The sequence below is a fragment of the Procambarus clarkii genome, chromosome 63 (assembly GCF_040958095.1).
Source record: "Procambarus clarkii isolate CNS0578487 chromosome 63, FALCON_Pclarkii_2.0, whole genome shotgun sequence".
In the NCBI taxonomy this organism is placed as follows: domain Eukaryota; kingdom Metazoa; phylum Arthropoda; class Malacostraca; order Decapoda; family Cambaridae; genus Procambarus; species Procambarus clarkii.
Window position 1 is genome coordinate 13,675,522 of NC_091212.1, and position 17,578 is coordinate 13,693,099.

At 38.2% G+C, this 17,578-nt stretch overlaps 1 protein-coding gene across 2 annotated transcripts in view; it reads left to right on the forward strand.

Annotated features, from left to right (window-relative positions):
- Window positions 1-12,120: 12,120 nt before the first annotated feature.
- LOC123769512 (monomeric sarcosine oxidase) overlaps window positions 12,121-17,578 on the forward strand; it is a 29,110-nt gene continuing 23,652 nt past the window's right edge. Inside the window, exon 1 of one of the 2 annotated variants that reach the window (XM_045760679.2) lies at window positions 12,121-12,276. The gene's annotated coding sequence lies outside the window, so the exon portion shown is untranslated. The remainder of the gene's footprint in view (window positions 12,277-17,578) is intronic. The other variant, XM_045760680.2, reaches the window with a different exon arrangement.

Consider the following 17,578-nt stretch of genomic DNA (forward strand, 5'->3'; position numbering starts at 1 on the left):
CTAAAATACAACTACTGTATATTGAGAAGATATTTAAGTGCTAAGGAATGTTAAGTATGAGTAAATCATCTATGCCATTTGAAGAATATTTTTGTAAGAAACTAATAATGTAATTACAAGAATACTGTCATACAGTACTTAACTCTACGTATAATAAGGAAAACTTTCTCCCAAAATATGTATATATGTATTACAATATAAAGATTTATATATAATATATATATATATATATATATATATAATTATATATATATATATATATATATATATATATATATATATATATATATATATATATATATATATATATATATATATATATATATTATATTTGTGTGTAATACACATATATGTATTTGTGTATGAATGCATATGTGCACATGTGTGTGTGTATATATGTGTAAGCAATGTATGAGAGTAGATGTCAATTTAAGTTGTATATGAATGTGTGCTTCCATTTGTGTGTGTATGTGTACATAGAATACGGTGTTTGTTAATCGAGTACTTGAAACGTAGAAAAGTTTTTTATCCATGAAGTGGCATTGTCTCATCTATTGAAAAGACAAACATGTCGGTGTATTAAACACTGAATCATTTATACGTGACAAACTGAGGAATGCACACTAATGACTTGTGAGCCTCTCTTCACCCTTAACCCATATACATACTGTAAAAGGAATTACAAAAGAAACTTAGTTTTCTTAGTAGTCACATTGTGAAGAAGGAATTTTTTTACACCTGCTCAGATTGCAGAGGAGCATTTGTCCCATTAATGAAACACCTGCCATCCATATCTTCTGTCTACCAGTAGTTAATCCCTCCCATGCTATCTTATCTTTTATCCATTCCATTCCATTTAATTTTTTTTTGTCTTCTTTCATCCTTCCCAGTGTTTGTACTGAACTGGAATGATAACCTATTTCTTGGTAAGGCTGCTTATTTGATTAAATTTAATTTACTTTGACAGTTCTTTTTAATCTGGCGTTCTTAAAAGAAATTATGATTTGATTTTCTATATTACTAAACTGTGCTCTTGTTAATTGCACTTTCTCATAATATTTAGAAATCTATATTGAATCCTTCAAATTCTTGGAGTAAATATCCATGTTACAATATAAAATAAAGGATCATTTTCTAGAGGGTGCCATAATTCTCATTCAAGTTAAAATAATAATTTGTCTAAATCCAGTTAACATTTTTCTGTTAATCAGACAACATTGAGTTAAGGTCTCAAACAATCCATTTGGTTAAACAATAGTTTCTTTTGTACTGTATCAATATTTTTGTAAATGCTAAATAAATTTATTTTCTCGGTCATGTGACTTCTACTTACGTTTTATAGTGATACAGTATTTATATTTATTCTATTTGTCAACCCCATTAATTACTTTTCAAATATATTATGTCATGTTCAGGTCAAGTTAAAGATAATTGATTATTTATAAAAAAAAAAAAATAACACAATATTTGGTTCGATAGTTTTCCATTTTTGTTGTCGGGGAAAATCAGTTCTACACAAAATTATTTTTGTGGACCAAGATATGTAAACTCATCACATTTTCCTCCACGAAGTACGTACTATGTGCTGACAGCAACTAGTCTCCCGCCAAGAATCCTGTGTAATCCTTGAGTGTTTAGCGAGTTTGTGTGTACCTGGGTAGAACATATTTAATCAATTATTTTTTTTTTCTTTTTTCTTTTTATATACCATAAAATTAAATTATGTTAGCTATAAAATATGTTTTTGCCATTACAGCAAGTTCAAGTTACTTTCACTCCATAATCCTATTTGTCAAGTGAACTTTTTGCATGGCATTTGAGAATTCCTATATCTAGTGATATTTTTTGTGACAGCACAAATAGTTATGGAATGTATTCCTCTATTGCAACACTGGAATTCTCTGGCATGGAAATTAACATATTTTTTTGTGAGTATGGCTAATTCACACCCCCCCATATTTTAATATAAGCAGCACTTTTTTTTTGATGAAGAACCTGAGTGTTTTATAAATCCAAATTTGGATGCATGATCTTAAGAGGTGTGATAACTCAGTGTAAGGACTGCAGCCCCCTTCCCTTAGAGATATGACCCTTTTCCTAGAACTTTGGACCTTATGCCCTTACTCCATAAAGACCTTAATGTGGCACCCAGGAGGAAGCGGCAATATTGTGGCAGAAATGGAAAAGGGTGACCGCTGACCACTGAAGTTGGTATAAAACTGAAAATTTGTCTGAAAAACGATACTGAGTGTGAATGAAGCACAACACAGTTATTATGATACTTGTAATATGTTGAAAAGAGTTGGACCAGATAAGATATTGCAGTGTCCAGTCCAGTGAGATAAAAATTATTTACTGTGTAGATAAAGTGTTACAGATTATAACTGAAGGAAAACCAATGTGAAAAGAAAATATGCAAAGTTGTTGGCCAAGAAAAGAATATAGGAGTGACCGAAGGGCAAGTGCATAAAACTTGACAAAGGCCCAATTTCTCAGTCACCACTTAAGAGACAATTCAATGTAGGGGTCCAATTCTTTAACCTGACTGATAAATTACATGTCATTTAGTGCTTGGATTGGCTCACTTTACTAATTCTCAAGCTGTGACTGAGAAGTTGGCCCAAACTCTGTCAAATAGTGCAAATTTGTTGATTAAAAGCTTTATATTTAATGTTGATTATTGCCATTATTTTAGTGAATCTATGAACCCTATACTGTTTTATGGGTTTCAAAGGCATGCTTCATGTTAATGTGAAGTGGACCTGGAGTTTATTATGTGGTAGAAATACCTTTTTGTCTGTTATGTTGTTGAAATGGACTTTTACTGATAGTTTTGTTCCTTTATATTATTACTCTGGATATATCCCAACATTATCAGGTATACAAACTATTAACATTCTTTATCAGTCCTTGTTTGTTTCATATATAGTGTTTAAATGTCATAATATGGAATAATCTGTTGTGTTTTGAATGCATTTAGCCCACAGTGAAGTCAAATTGAATCTCGCTTCTGAGTGAAATTTAGGGGTTATCATGGGAGTGAAAGTTAGGCTAATGACTACTTGACTGTATCTTTCTAGTACTATATTTTCAGAAAAAGTCTGCAATATAAGAAAAATACGGAAACCAATTCAGAGAATTTGTAATGTCACAAATATAAAAAAAAATGGTATAATTTGTTTATGTGTAGCAATAAAAAATGGTGTTTGGTATTTGGGTGATATCAGTTACTGTATGCTTATTTTTAGATTAATTTATTGGCATATTTATTGTATATGTAATGTACATTATTTACCAAGATTTTAAAGGTCATCTTTTTTATATTGCAATAACCTTTTATTCTTTAATTTATGTGAAGTTCCATTATTAAGAAAGTCAAGTAGGCATTATTAGGGAAGATGATTGAGTTAGGGTATAGTGCATTGTCAGAGGTTCCAGTTTTCAAATAACCCATTCACATCTAGTCCAAAAAATCTGCAAAGATGAATGGTAGTGTTAAAGGTCATGCATTATCTGTGACAAGACTGGATAAAGTTCATGAGAAATACATATATGATGCTAAAGCAGATTAAATGCAGTGCACTGAATCTCGATTGTCTCCCCAATGTTTGTTGGAACAAAGGCAGATTGAGCTAAGAATAGCCAGAGTTTCAATGGTAAGTGTAGCCCTGTATTATGGACTGCCTTATTTGTAATGTAGCCAGAAAGTCATGAGTCTTAGACAGTTCATCCAGACGGATCACCATTGTGCTCATAGAGGCACACCCCAATAGGTGTCCTGTCACCGATTCATGTTGATTTTTACAAGTTTAGTAAATGTAAACTTTCAGTCAATTGATCTGAGTTAATTTAGGAAATATTATTTTAAATAAGCCTGCAAATAAGGCCAGGAAGGCTGATTGTCTCACAGATAAGGCCCAAGATATTGGGTTGTGATTACCACGAAGCTCGGCTCATTACACCGCCACAGTACAAAAGAGGTGGACTGAGACAGGCAGAGTCTACCTCACAATGTTTGGGTCACTCAGTATAAACCATAGACATGTTCTGGCAGCCTATATAACAAACAAATTGTATCACTATTTTGAGTTGTACAAACATATCAGTTAATATTGAAAATGATTTACGCCAATAGAAAGTCAAGATATGCCAATGAGGTGAAGGCATGGATTATTTGATTTGTAAGGTACTTATTGCTATTGGAAACTGATGAATATATAAATGTACTTTAAGAACCCTTTTGGCCTGATCAGGATTCGAACCACCGCTGCCCCCGGGTCGCCCACTGGTGTACAGGGTACCTTAACTACGTCAACCATTGATTGATTATTAATAATGAAGTGGTTACTGTACCCTGTATTCCACTTCGAATCCTGGTAGAGTCAAAAATAGTTCTTAGTGATTTATGGCTTATGCATTCATGCTGCCTTTGTGTCATGTATATATATATTATATACAATATATATACAGTATATATATATATATATATATATATATATATATATATATATATATATATATATATATATATATATATATATTAAAAATATATATGTATATATAGAATATATAGCATTATAGAACTTATCACAGCAAGTTCTATAATGCATTTTGAAATAATTTGTAGACAAAATTTAAATTAATACTACAGTATTTATAATTTCATTCTTTTCATTAAGAAATTTTAGAAGTGATCAAAATTGCAGTTAGAAAATTCAATTGAAATTTGTTCAAATTATACCTTACAAATTGAATACCACTTCACCTCACTTTCTCCACAGTTGCCCATTATGTCACCTTCCCCCCCTCAAGCAGATCAAGCGCAGTGTCATCACATTCTTATGGAATTGCATTTACAATTCACATTAATTCGAAGCCATCATGATTTCAAACCAAATTCCTTACCTGTTCCTTACCTCCCGAGTCTAACCTGCTGCAAATAGCAAGGATTAGCATGAATATACAGCTAAGAGGCATGCAATACAGTGTTACAGATTAGCACAGTGATGACATACGATGAGATAAATCAGCATGCAGCCCATTGGTAAAGAGGATTGCCTACCAAATATGTTTCAGTAAAGTATTTCTTAAATGTTTTTATAAAAGGATATTCTTTATTGAAATAGAAAAAAATCAGCTCTTTGTTGATCAAGCTGCATTTGACTGTACACATCCCAATACAATGATGACCCCATTTACTGGTGTCTGACCTGTCCTTACAACCTGTACATAGGTATAGAATAAAATTATTACATAGATATAAAGTTTTCTTCAACACCTTATGTAACCATTTAAAAGATCAGGTTCTAATTCCCAATACCTGTACAATAATATTTTGAGATACTGTACTCAGTATGCTTACCTCGGTGCTACATAGTCAGTTCACAAAACTGCTGGCGACTTCCACACTGTTCTGGCCGAGCGGACAGCACGCTGGACTTGTGATCCTGTGGTCCTGGGTTCGATCCCAGGCGCCGGCAAGAAACATTGGGCAGAGTTTCTTTCACCCTATGTTCCTGTTACCTAGCAGTAAAATAGGTACCTGGGTGTTAGTCAGCTGTCACCGGCTGCTTCCTGGGGGTGGAGGCCTGGTAGAGGTCCGGGCCGCAGGGACACTAAAAAGCCCCGAAATCATCTCAAGATAACCTCAAGATAGTCTTCCCGACTTTGTACTTTCATTTAATAACTGCTTGCTTACCTAACTATATGTATACAGTATTAATCAGTAAAAGCCCTATACAGTATAATATATAAAAAAGAAGATACAGTGTATGAAAATTATTTTTTGGAGCAGTGTATTCAGTTGGTTTTTCTCTTAAACCTACCGAACCCTTGGTTGGTTTGAGTCTTGCACAATCAGGATAGATTGGTTAACCTCCTGTAATGTGGAAATACAGTATTAATTGGCAACACTATGTCATACTGGTGCTATTGAGACTGGATAATTCTCAATCAAGGCACCTTCATCCAAAATTTAAATCATTTTTAGTACTTCTTAGCATCACAAGGGCTATCAAGCTGTGGGGTGCTAACTACCAAGTGCCCCACCAGGTAGCAGCACCAATACCACACTAATGTGCCCTGATCCATGCTTCTCACATTCTATCTGGCCAATATGGTAATGATAGCCAACAACAAAGTACAGTACAGGAAAGTATGAGAGAAATCGGAAGTAACTGAGTACTACTGTATTTAGAACAGCGCTTTTCATAAGCACTCAAATCCTGATACGTGTCTGAGTAATTCTACTCAGTTGCTCCCTAGGTAAGAATTGACAGAAGCAAAACTAACAAAGATGGAAGTGACTGGGCTTCAGAGTGGCATTTGCAGATCATTCTCTGAGGATAAGCCTGTTGCTGATTCAGCTTTTTCACTTTTTGAAGCCTCTATGAAATATGGGCCTTCATTTATGAGATCATGGTACAGTATTGTAAATTCATAAAATGGAAATTTGACAGAGAGTGGCGAGAGATAAGCAAGCACCAGACAGGCATCACTAGACACAAAACATGATGTACATAAGGATGGACAATCCAACCCTGACCTACGATATAATTATATATATATATATATATATATATATATATATATATATATATATATATATATATATATATATATATATATATATATATATATATATATATATAAAGAGAGAGAGAGAGGTCCGTCTGTCTAGGTCATCTTGTAGCCTCATACTATCTTCCTCCGTCTTAATCCTCCTCATAATTTTTGCATCATCAGCAAACAATGAGAGGAAAGATTCTATACCCTCTGGAAGATCATTTACATATATCAGAAACAGTATAGGTCCGAGGACTGAACCCTGCAGGACCCCCCCTAGTGACGTCTCGCTAGTCTCAGACCTGTGTACTCACCTAGTTGTGCTTACGGGTGTTGAGCTTTGGCTCTTTGGTCCTGCCTCTCAACTGTCAATCAACTGGTGTACAGGTTCCTGAGCCTACTGGGCTCTATCATATCTACACTTGAAACTGTGTATGGAGTCAGCCTCCACCACAACGCTACCTAATGCATTCCATTTACTAACTACTCTGACACTGAAAAAGTTCTTTCTACTGTCTCTGTTGCTTATTTGGGTACTCAGTTTCCACCTGTGTCCCCTTGTTCGTGTCCCACCAGTGCTAAATAGTTTGTCTTTGTCCACCCTGTCAATTCCCCTGAGAATTTTGTAGGTGGTTATCATGTCTCCCCTTACTCTTCTGCCTTCCAGGGACGTGAGTTTCAGCTCCTTTACCCTTTCCTCGTAGCTCATACCTCTCAGTTCAGAGATGTCGGAAAATCCGACACCATTTAATATATCATACAGATAATAGCTGTGTTGTATAAACAAGTTACCCATAGAAAACGTAACTTGTAGTGGAATTACCGTCTATAGAAAACGGGATATCATCACCACATACCATTATAAATTCACCAGCTATTCTGCTGGGAATTATTCTTAAATACATTAGTCTTTGGACTTTACCATCATAAAACATCTTATATAAATTAACTTAATTATCAATATTAAAGTAGAGTAAATGTGACCCTTCTATCACTTTCTGACATGTGGACAATGTAAGCCAGGCGTCAGAGTGGGGAAGGAGGGCAGCCATTGTTGTGTCACCTCCGAGACGCGTGGAGCAAATTTGGCTCCTATCATATCTGGACAATGTCGGCCAGGCGTCAATAGTATGGAGTGTTAGATGCAGCCATTGTTGAGACTAGACCAGAGGCTCACACGGGAGCAAATTCGGCTCCTGTTAATTTACTTGGACGTAGTGTTATGGAAACCAGAAGTGTACCATTATCAACACGCTGTCTACAAATCAAGTTAAGTGTTCTTTCCGAAACCCATTATCTATCATTAGTGGCCATTAATGTCATTATATAGGGTGATCCGGTTAGAGCACGTGGAAGCCTCAAACTAAAGGTAATTAAGCCAGGTCTTCAATGTTCCATGTACAGTTTTCTCTGATATAGCTTGTCATATATAGGTATCTGGCTTCACAGCTAGCGCACTTTTGACAGGTCAAGACGAGGATGCAAGATTTTGTGCACCAGTTACTGGGTGATGGAAGCTACCTCAAAGAGGATAATTTGGTGTCTACACCCTAGTTATACCTGGTGGACTAGCCTGCTGTACTATAAGATAAGGAACCTCTTCAATGTATGTAGTTAATTCTGTAGTTTGATTGGCTGCATATATATAAACTAATAAACCCCCCCTAATGTGTAGAGGATCGATTTGTGAGATTATGAGATTATTGCAGAAATACAGTCCACTTAACATTATACAAATTGCTATCGAAATATATAAATTAACGTAAATATAAATTCATATAAATTAAATAAATATAAATCTCACAGGTCGGTTCCCACAAGAGACGAGTTTGGTGGCATACCGCTGAATCTTCTCTAAATTTGTCTTGTGTTTAACTAGGTATGGACTCCAAGGCCTCGTAGCCTGGTGGATAGCGCGCAGGACTCGTAATTCTGTGGCGCGGGTTCGATTCCCGCACGAGGCAGAAACAAATGGGCAAAGTTTCTTTCACCCTGAATGCCCCTGTTACCTAGCAGTAAATAGGTACCTGGGAGTTAGTCAGCTGTCACGGGCTGCTTCCTGGGGGTGGAGGCCTGGTCGAGGACCGGGCCGCGGGGACACTAAAGCCCCGAAATCATCTCAAGATCTCAAGCTGGAGCTGCATATTCCAGGATTGGTCTGGCATAAGGGGTATACAGGGTCCTGAACGATTCCTTGTGTGCGTATGTGTGTGTGTACTTACCTAGTTACCTAGTTGTACTTACCTAGTTGTGCTTGCGGAGGGGTTGAGCTCTGGCTCTTTGGTCCCGCCTCTCAACTGTCAATCAACTAATGTACAGGTTCCTGAGCCTACTGGGCTCTATCATATCTACACTTGAAACTGTGTATGGAGTCAGCCTCCACCACATCACTTCCTAATGCATTCCATTTGTCTACTACTCTGACACTGAAAAAATTCTTTCTAACATCTCTATGGCTCATTTGGGCACTTAATTTCCACATGTGTCTCTAGTGCGTGTGCCCCTTGTGTTAAATAGTCTGCCTTTATCTACCCTATCAATTCCTCTGAGAATCTTGTATGTGATGATCATGTCCCCTCTAACTCTTACGTCTCCCAGTGACGTGAGGTTTAATTTCCGTAGTCTCTCCTCGTAGGTCATACCCCTCAGTTCGGGTACTAGTCTGGTGGCAAACCTTTGATCCTTAGTGTCAGTTTAGTCTTATGCTTGACTAAATATGGACTCCATGCTGGAGCTGCATACTCCAGGATTGGTCTGACATGTGGTATACAAAGTTCTGAAAGATTCCTTACACAAGTTTCTAAGGCCATTCTTATGTTGGCCAACCTGGCATATGCCGCTGATGTTATCCTCTTGATATGGGCTTCAGGGGACAGGTCTGGCGTGATTTCAACCCCCAGGTCTTTCTCTCTGAGAAAGTGTGTGTGTGTGTGTGTACTCACCTATTTGTGCTTGCGGGGGTTGAGCTTTAGCTCTTTGGTCCCGCCTCTCAGCCGTCAATCAACTGGTGTACAGGTTCCTGAGTCTACTGGGCTCTATCATATCTATATTTGAAACTGTGTATGGAGTCAGCCTGCACCACATCACTGCCTAATGCATTCCATCTGTTAACTACTCTGAGAAAGCTCTTTCTAACGTCCCTGTGGTTCATGTGGGTACTCAATTTCCACCTGTGTCCCCTTGTTCGCGTTCCACCAGTGTTGAATAGTTTATCCTTGTCTACCCTATCAATTTCCCTGAGGATTTTGTAGGTAGTGATCATGTCTCCTCTTACTCTTCTGTCTTCCAGTGTCGTAAGGTACATTTTCCGCAGCCTTTCCTCGTAACTCATGCCTCCTAGTTCTGGGACTAGTCTAGTAGCATACCTCTGAACTTTTTCAAGCTTCGTCTTGATCACTCGAGTGATCAAGCACGGTTGCGGTGTAAGCGTGCATCTATGGTTTGTTTTGGTAGACACTAGGGTACATACATACATACATACATACATACATACATACATACATACATACATACATACATACATACATACATACATACATACATACATACATATTACCTTGGAATGCATTAGGAAGTGATGTGGTGGAGGCTGACTCCATACACAGTTTCAAGTGTAGATATGACAGAGCCCGATAGGCTCAGGAATCTGTACACCTGTTGATTGACGGTTGAGAGGCGGGACCAAAGAGCCAGAGCTCAACCCCCGCAAACACAACTAGGTGAGTACAACTAGGTGAGTACATACATACATACATACATATACACACACACACAGATTGGTTTGTTTTGGGTCAAAGTTCTCAGATTGGTGAGACGTCACCAGTGGGGTCCCGCAGGGTTCAGTTCTTGGACCTATACTGTTTCTTATATATGTAAATGATCTTCCAGATGGGATAGAATCATTCCTCTCATTATTTGCTGATGATGCAAAAATTATGAGGAGGATTAAGACGGAGGAAGACAGTATGAGACTACAAGATGACCCAGACAGACTGCATGAATGGTCCAACAAATGGCTACTAAAGTTCAACCCGAGTAAATGTAAGGTAATGAAACTAGGCGGTGGAAACAGGAGGCCTGACACAGGATACAGAATGGAAGATGAAGTCCTTCATGAAACGCTGCGCGTACTAGTGGCTTTACAAGATTGTAATTACTATACTATGTATCCTCACAATCCCAATGTACCTTCTTGTATACATATAAATAAATAAATAAATAAATAAATAAATGAAACGGACAGAGAGAAGGATCTAGGAGTTGATCTAGGATGCGCGATTGCTTGCACGACAACTGCGCATCTGACTTACCACTGCAGTTACTTAACACGAAGTCACTGACCTCAGTCATTATGAGACAGCAGGATTCAGCCCGTCCTCGTAAACAAAGGCCAACTGCTCGTTAATCCAACAGCTGAATCCCCTGTTTAGGAATGAAAAATCATTCCTACGAATCGCAACTTATTACATTTGAACCTTGATAATTATCGAGCACTAATTATCGAACCTTGATAATTATCGAGTTCGCAATTATCGAACACTTGTGGTGTTCGAATGATTCACCCCTCCTACTGCAAATGAAAAAAATTGCTTACAGGACCGATGCACTTAACTTCGGCATAACTATACACAAAATCAACAATTTTACAATAATAATACTTAATAATTGGAAAAATGCCGAATTTGAATACCTAAATGGGTTAAATTGATAAATACGTCTCACTATATTATGCACTAATCTATCCATATCTTAATTATGGTATCTGTGCATGGGTTCAAGTTCAAGTATGTTTATTGAGATAAGCAATAAATACATCTCAAAGGGATAGAGTAGCTTAGGCTATTTCTACCCCCCTCTACTTCAAGTCCCTCAAGGGGCGCACAAATTCAATGAGTACAAATAGACAAATAACATTACAAGAATCCCATTTAACATTGCACTGTGCATGGGGTTCAACCACTGCAAACCACCTCATGTCCATCATCACCCAGCAAAAATCTGCTATCAGAATAATAACAAATTCTGCTTTCCGACAACACTCAGCCCCCTTGTTTAACTTCCTAAACATGCTAAACATAATTTCACTCCACAAATTCTCTTGTGTCAACTACATTTACAAAACCCTGTTCTTATTAAATGCAAATCCTTGTCTGAAACTCTCCCTGGACAGATGTAATAGGACCCATTATCACCACACCAGAATTAAATATCTCTTTGATATCCCCAGAGTCAAACTTAATCTGTGCAAACGCTCTATGCAAATAAAGAGACCTCAGAGCCTTAATATACCAATGTGCTTTAATATACTTACTAATCTCTCTCATCTTATTTTTTTCTTTCTTGCAAACGTATCTGTTATCATTTGATTAATTCCGCTAGAATTTACCTACTTAAAATTATCTGTTAGATTAAGGACCTGCCCGAAACGCAGCGCGTACAAGATTGTAAATTACCACGCTATGTATTCTCACAACTCTAATGTACCTTCTTGTAATTAAATAAATAAATAAAGATATAAATAAATAAATACAATGTCCATGGGGTCGGTGGCAGCTGGGAGGAGCCTAGCCTAAGAACGGGTTGAGCGCCCTTGAGCAGTGTAAGACAAGCAAGTTAGCAACAGCACATTCAGTTCACTGCTGGACACAAGAGGGAGCGGACGATACGTTGACGTCTTGTCCATACTTTGCCAGCGGTGACCCATCTTTCCACGTAAGTATATAGACGATATACTGTGTGAGTAGCACTCATATATATATATATATATATATATATATATATATATATATATATATATATATATATATATATATATATATATATATAAATAAAAGTTTGTGAGGGTACCACCTCTGGTGCCAATGTGGGGACCCATAGCCTCGGAGAAGAAAATAAAAAGTATTCAGAGGAGACCTTAATTGTGGTTTCTCACTGAACACTAATATTATCTTCTCCTACCATCCCCATTCTTTTGTATGTACACATATATATTTACTTTATTTGAACTTTGTTACAAAAAAGGAGTTACATATGGGTTACAAAGATGGTTATCATAGGTTGTCGAGTTCCTCCAGCTGAACCAGCTCAGAATATATATATATATATATATATATATATATATATATATATATATATATATATATATATATATATATATATATATATATATATATATATATATATATATATATATATATATATATATATATATATTAGTATATTTTGGTAGGAGTCTTTCCTGTAGACATATATTATTAAATATGACCGAAAAAGTAAGATTAATAATTCTAACACGAATTTTCTCAATCTTTCGTACATTTCTTTTCACTGTTGGAGGTAATTCAAAAATCAATTCTCCAAAATTCATTTTTATTTCTAGTCTGACGCGACACTTGAGCGCGTTTTGTAAAACTTATTACATTTTCAAAGACTTTACACATACACAACTGAATAGAACTTACATATCTCCGATTTGTTTATATCTACATTTGAGTGAGGTGGATGGGGTGAGGTGGTATTTAATAGGGTATTAATTTCATCAACACACGGGAGGCATCTCCCGTCACGCAGGGTGCAGTCGCACCTCCACAGATCTCCAGTATCATCTATTGATACTGGTAATGGCTCAAAAGGGCCACCACTTACGGGCTATTCATGCCCGTGCCACCTTTTGGGTGGCTTAATCTTCATCAATCAATCAATCATCAACACAAGACAGAACACGAAACAATGGGTATTGAAATGGAAGTGATTGTAGAAAGCCTATTGGTCCATATTTCTTCCCAGCAAACATTTTCACGTGTTTAAAACATCCTAAAAACGACATTTCATTGTTTTCAGCACGTTTATAATTACGTTTAGAAAATGTTTTTTGAGAACTTTTATATACGACCTTAGAATGTAAATAATTAACATTTCTAAAAACTTTTTTATAATCTTTTAATTACCTACATTAAAACGTTTAGGGTAAATTAGGGTATATTAATTTTTTAATTCATATCTGAAATAGAAAGGGAGAGAAAGAAAGAAGACATATCTGAGAAAGAAATGGACATCCTATATATGTATGTGTAAATTACAAATAAATAGGGTACAAAAAGAGAATTAAAACATTATATTTATTTAATTAAGAATGAGTAATACAACAAAATATATGTAATAGCTCGAAATATATAGACTATATCTATAACAGAATATAAAAGTAAAAATTTAAAAATCTATAAAAACAATGGGTATTGAAATGGAAGTGATTGTAGAAAGCCTATTGGTCCATATTTTATTTCTTAAAGATGCTTCTATATTGGAGCGGAGTCTTGACGTGGGTAGAATATAGTTGGGCATTAATTGGCTGTTGATTGCTGGTGTTGACTTCTTAATGTGCAGTGCCTCGCAAACGTCAAGCCGTCTGCTATCGCTGTATCTATCGATGATTTCTGTGTTGTTTACTAGGATTTCTCTGGCGATGGTTTGGTTGTGGGAAGAGATTATATGTTCCTTAATGGAGCCCTGTTGCTTATGCATCGTTAAACGCCTAGAAAGAGATGTTGTTGTCTTGCCTATATACTGGGTTTTTTGGAGCTTACAGTCCCCAAGTGGGCATTTGAAGGCATAGACGACGTTGGTCTCTTTATATATATATATATATATATATATATATATATATATATATATATATATATATATATATAATATATATAAATATATATATATATATATATATATATATATATATATATATATATATATATATTTATATATATATATTTATATATATAAATATATATATATATATATATATATATGCGAACAAGCCAGAATGGTCCCCTGGACAATATGCAACTGAAAACTCACACCCCAGAAGTGACTCGAACCCATACTCCCAGAAGCAACGCAACTGGTATGTACAAGACGCCTTAATCCACTTGACCATCACGACCGGACATAATGAGGTGATAGCCGAGGCTATTTGAACCACCCCACCGCCGGCACTCGGATAGTTATCTTGGGCATAGCATTTTACCAAATCACCTCATTCTTAGGGGCACACGTGAGGAACACAAATGCGAACAAGCCAGAATGGTCCCCTGGACAATATGCAACTGAAAACTCACACCCCAGAAGTGACTCGAACCCATACTCCCAGAAGCAACGCAACTGGTATGTACAAGACGCCTTAATCCACTTGACCATCACGACCGGACATAATGAGGTGATAGCCGAGGCTATTTGAACCACCCCACCGCCGGCACTCGGATAGTTATCTTGGGCATAGCATTTTACCAAATCACCTCATTCTTAGGGGCACACGTGAGGAACACAAATGCGAACAAGCCAGAATGGTCCCCTGGACAATATGCAACTGAAAACTCACACCCCAGAAGTGACTCGAACCCATACTCCCAGAAGCAACGCAACTGGTATGTACAAGACGCCTTAATCCACTTGACCATCACGACCGGACATAATGAGGTGATAGCCGAGGCTATTTGAACCACCCCACCGCCGGCACTCGGATAGTTATCTTGGGCATAGCATTTTACCAAATCACCTCATTCTTAGGGTCGTGATGGTCAAGTGGATTAAGGCGTCTTGTACATACCAGTTGCGTTGCTTCTGGGAGTATGGGTTCGAGTCACTTCTGGGGTGTGAGTTTTCAGTTGCATATTGTCCAGGGGACCATTCTGGCTTGTTCGCATTTGTGTTCCTCACGTGTGCCCCTAAGAATGAGGTGATTTGGTAAAATGCTATGCCCAAGATAACTATCCGAGTGCCGGCGGTGGGGTGGTTCAAATAGCCTCGGCTATCACCTCATTATGTCCGGTCGTGATGGTCAAGTGGATTAAGGCGTCTTGTACATACCAGTTGCGTTGCTTCTGGGAGTATGGGTTCGAGTCACTTCTGGGGTGTGAGTTTTCAGTTGTATATTGTCCAGGGGACCATTCTGGCTTGTTCGCATTTGTGTTCCTCACGTGTGCCCCTAAGAATGAGGTGATTTGGTAAAATGCTATGCCCAAGATAACTATCCGAGTGCCGGCGGTGGGGTGGTTCAAATAGCCTCGGCTATCACCTCATTATGTCCGGTCGTGATGGTCAAGTGGATTAAGGCGTCTTGTACATACCAGTTGCGTTGCTTCTGGGAGTATGGGTTCGAGTCACTTCTGGGGTGTGAGTTTTCAGTTGCATATTGTCCAGGGGACCATTCTGGCTTGTTCGCATTTGTGTTCCTCACGTGTGCCCCTAAGAATGAGGTGATTTGGTAAAATGCTATGCCCAAGATAACTATCCGAGTGCCGGCGGTGGGGTGGTTCAAATAGCCTCGGCTATCACCTCATTATGTCCGGTCGTGATGGTCAAGTGGATTAAGGCGTCTTGTACATACCAGTTGCGTTGCTTCTGGGAGTATGGGTTCGAGTCACTTCTGGGGTGTGAGTTTTCAGTTGCATATTGTCCAGGGGACCATTCTGGCTTGTTCGCATTTGTGTTCCTCACGTGTGCCCCTAAGAATGAGGTGATTTGGTAAAATGCTATGCCCAAGATAACTATCCGAGTGCCGGCGGTGGGGTGGTTCAAATAGCCTCGGCTATCACCTCATTATGTCCGGTCGTGATGGTCAAGTGGATTAAGGCGTCTTGTACATACCAGTTGCGTTGCTTCTGGGAGTATGGGTTCGAGTCACTTCTGGGGTGTGAGTTTTCAGTTGCATATTGTCCAGGGGACCATTCTGGCTTGTTCGCATTTGTGTTCCTCACGTGTGCCCCTAAGAATGAGGTGATTTGGTAAAATGCTATGCCCAAGATAACTATCCGAGTGCCGGCGGTGGGGTGGTTCAAATAGCCTCGGCTATCACCTCATTATGTCCGGTCGTGATGGTCAAGTGGATTAAGGCGTCTTGTACATACCAGTTGCGTTGCTTCTGGGAGTATGGGTTCGAGTCACTTCTGGGGTGTGAGTTTTCGGTTTTTATATATATATATATATATATATATATATATATATATATATATATATATATATATATATATATATATATATATATATATATATATATAATGTAATTGATAAGAAAATCAATTATATTTTTATTCTTTCCTTGATAAAAAAATCACCGACCTTAAGAGGATGGATGAGACAATTGAAGATACTGATGCTCATGAAGCACTCTACCTCATCACCAGATGTCTGTCCCTCCCCAGGTTAACCTACTTTCTGAGGTGTTCACCATCCTACAGTAGCCAAAAACTAGGTGAATATGACCTCTTGCTGAAATCAATGCTAGAAAAAGCTCTTAACCTGTCTCTCGATGGCCTACAATGGAAACAAGCCTCTCTTCCTGTAAAACTTGGGGGGCCTCGGAGTTCGAACAGCCTTCGTACCAGCCTTCTTGTCCTCATCTTCAGCATCCGACAACCTTATGAAGGAAATTCTACCTGCCTAATTAGGTCAGTTGGCAGATGTACACGATTTCAATTTTACATACTGTGCCACCGAGTAGGCCTCTCATACAAGCCCATCATCACCCTTAAAAGCCCACAAGCAATCCAGCTGGGATGGCCCCATTGTAGACCAAGTTGCTGCAGAGTGCCTGGGTGCTGCAACAACACAACACGACATTGCTCGCCTCACAGCAGTAGCAGCCCCACATGCAGGGGATTTCCTGTTAGCAACCCCAGTGTCGGTAACTGGCACGCGTCTCACACCACACGCCCTCCAAATCGCTATGGCCCTCCGCCTTGCTGCCCCAATTCACACCAAACATAGATGTATTTACGGCGAGGTGGTGGCTGACAGGTACGGCCGCCATGGCCTACTCTACCAAAGCGCAGGGGGATGGCACTAGAGACACAGTGAAGTTAACATCATCAAGAGGAGCCACACCACAGCTGGATGCCCAGCTGAGAGAGAGCCCCATTACCTAACGCCCCGTAACTCTGCTGCTCTTATTGGTCGCCCAGATGGGATCACAGTGGACCCCTGGAAGAAGAGCAAGGAGTTGGTATGGGACTACACGTGCGTA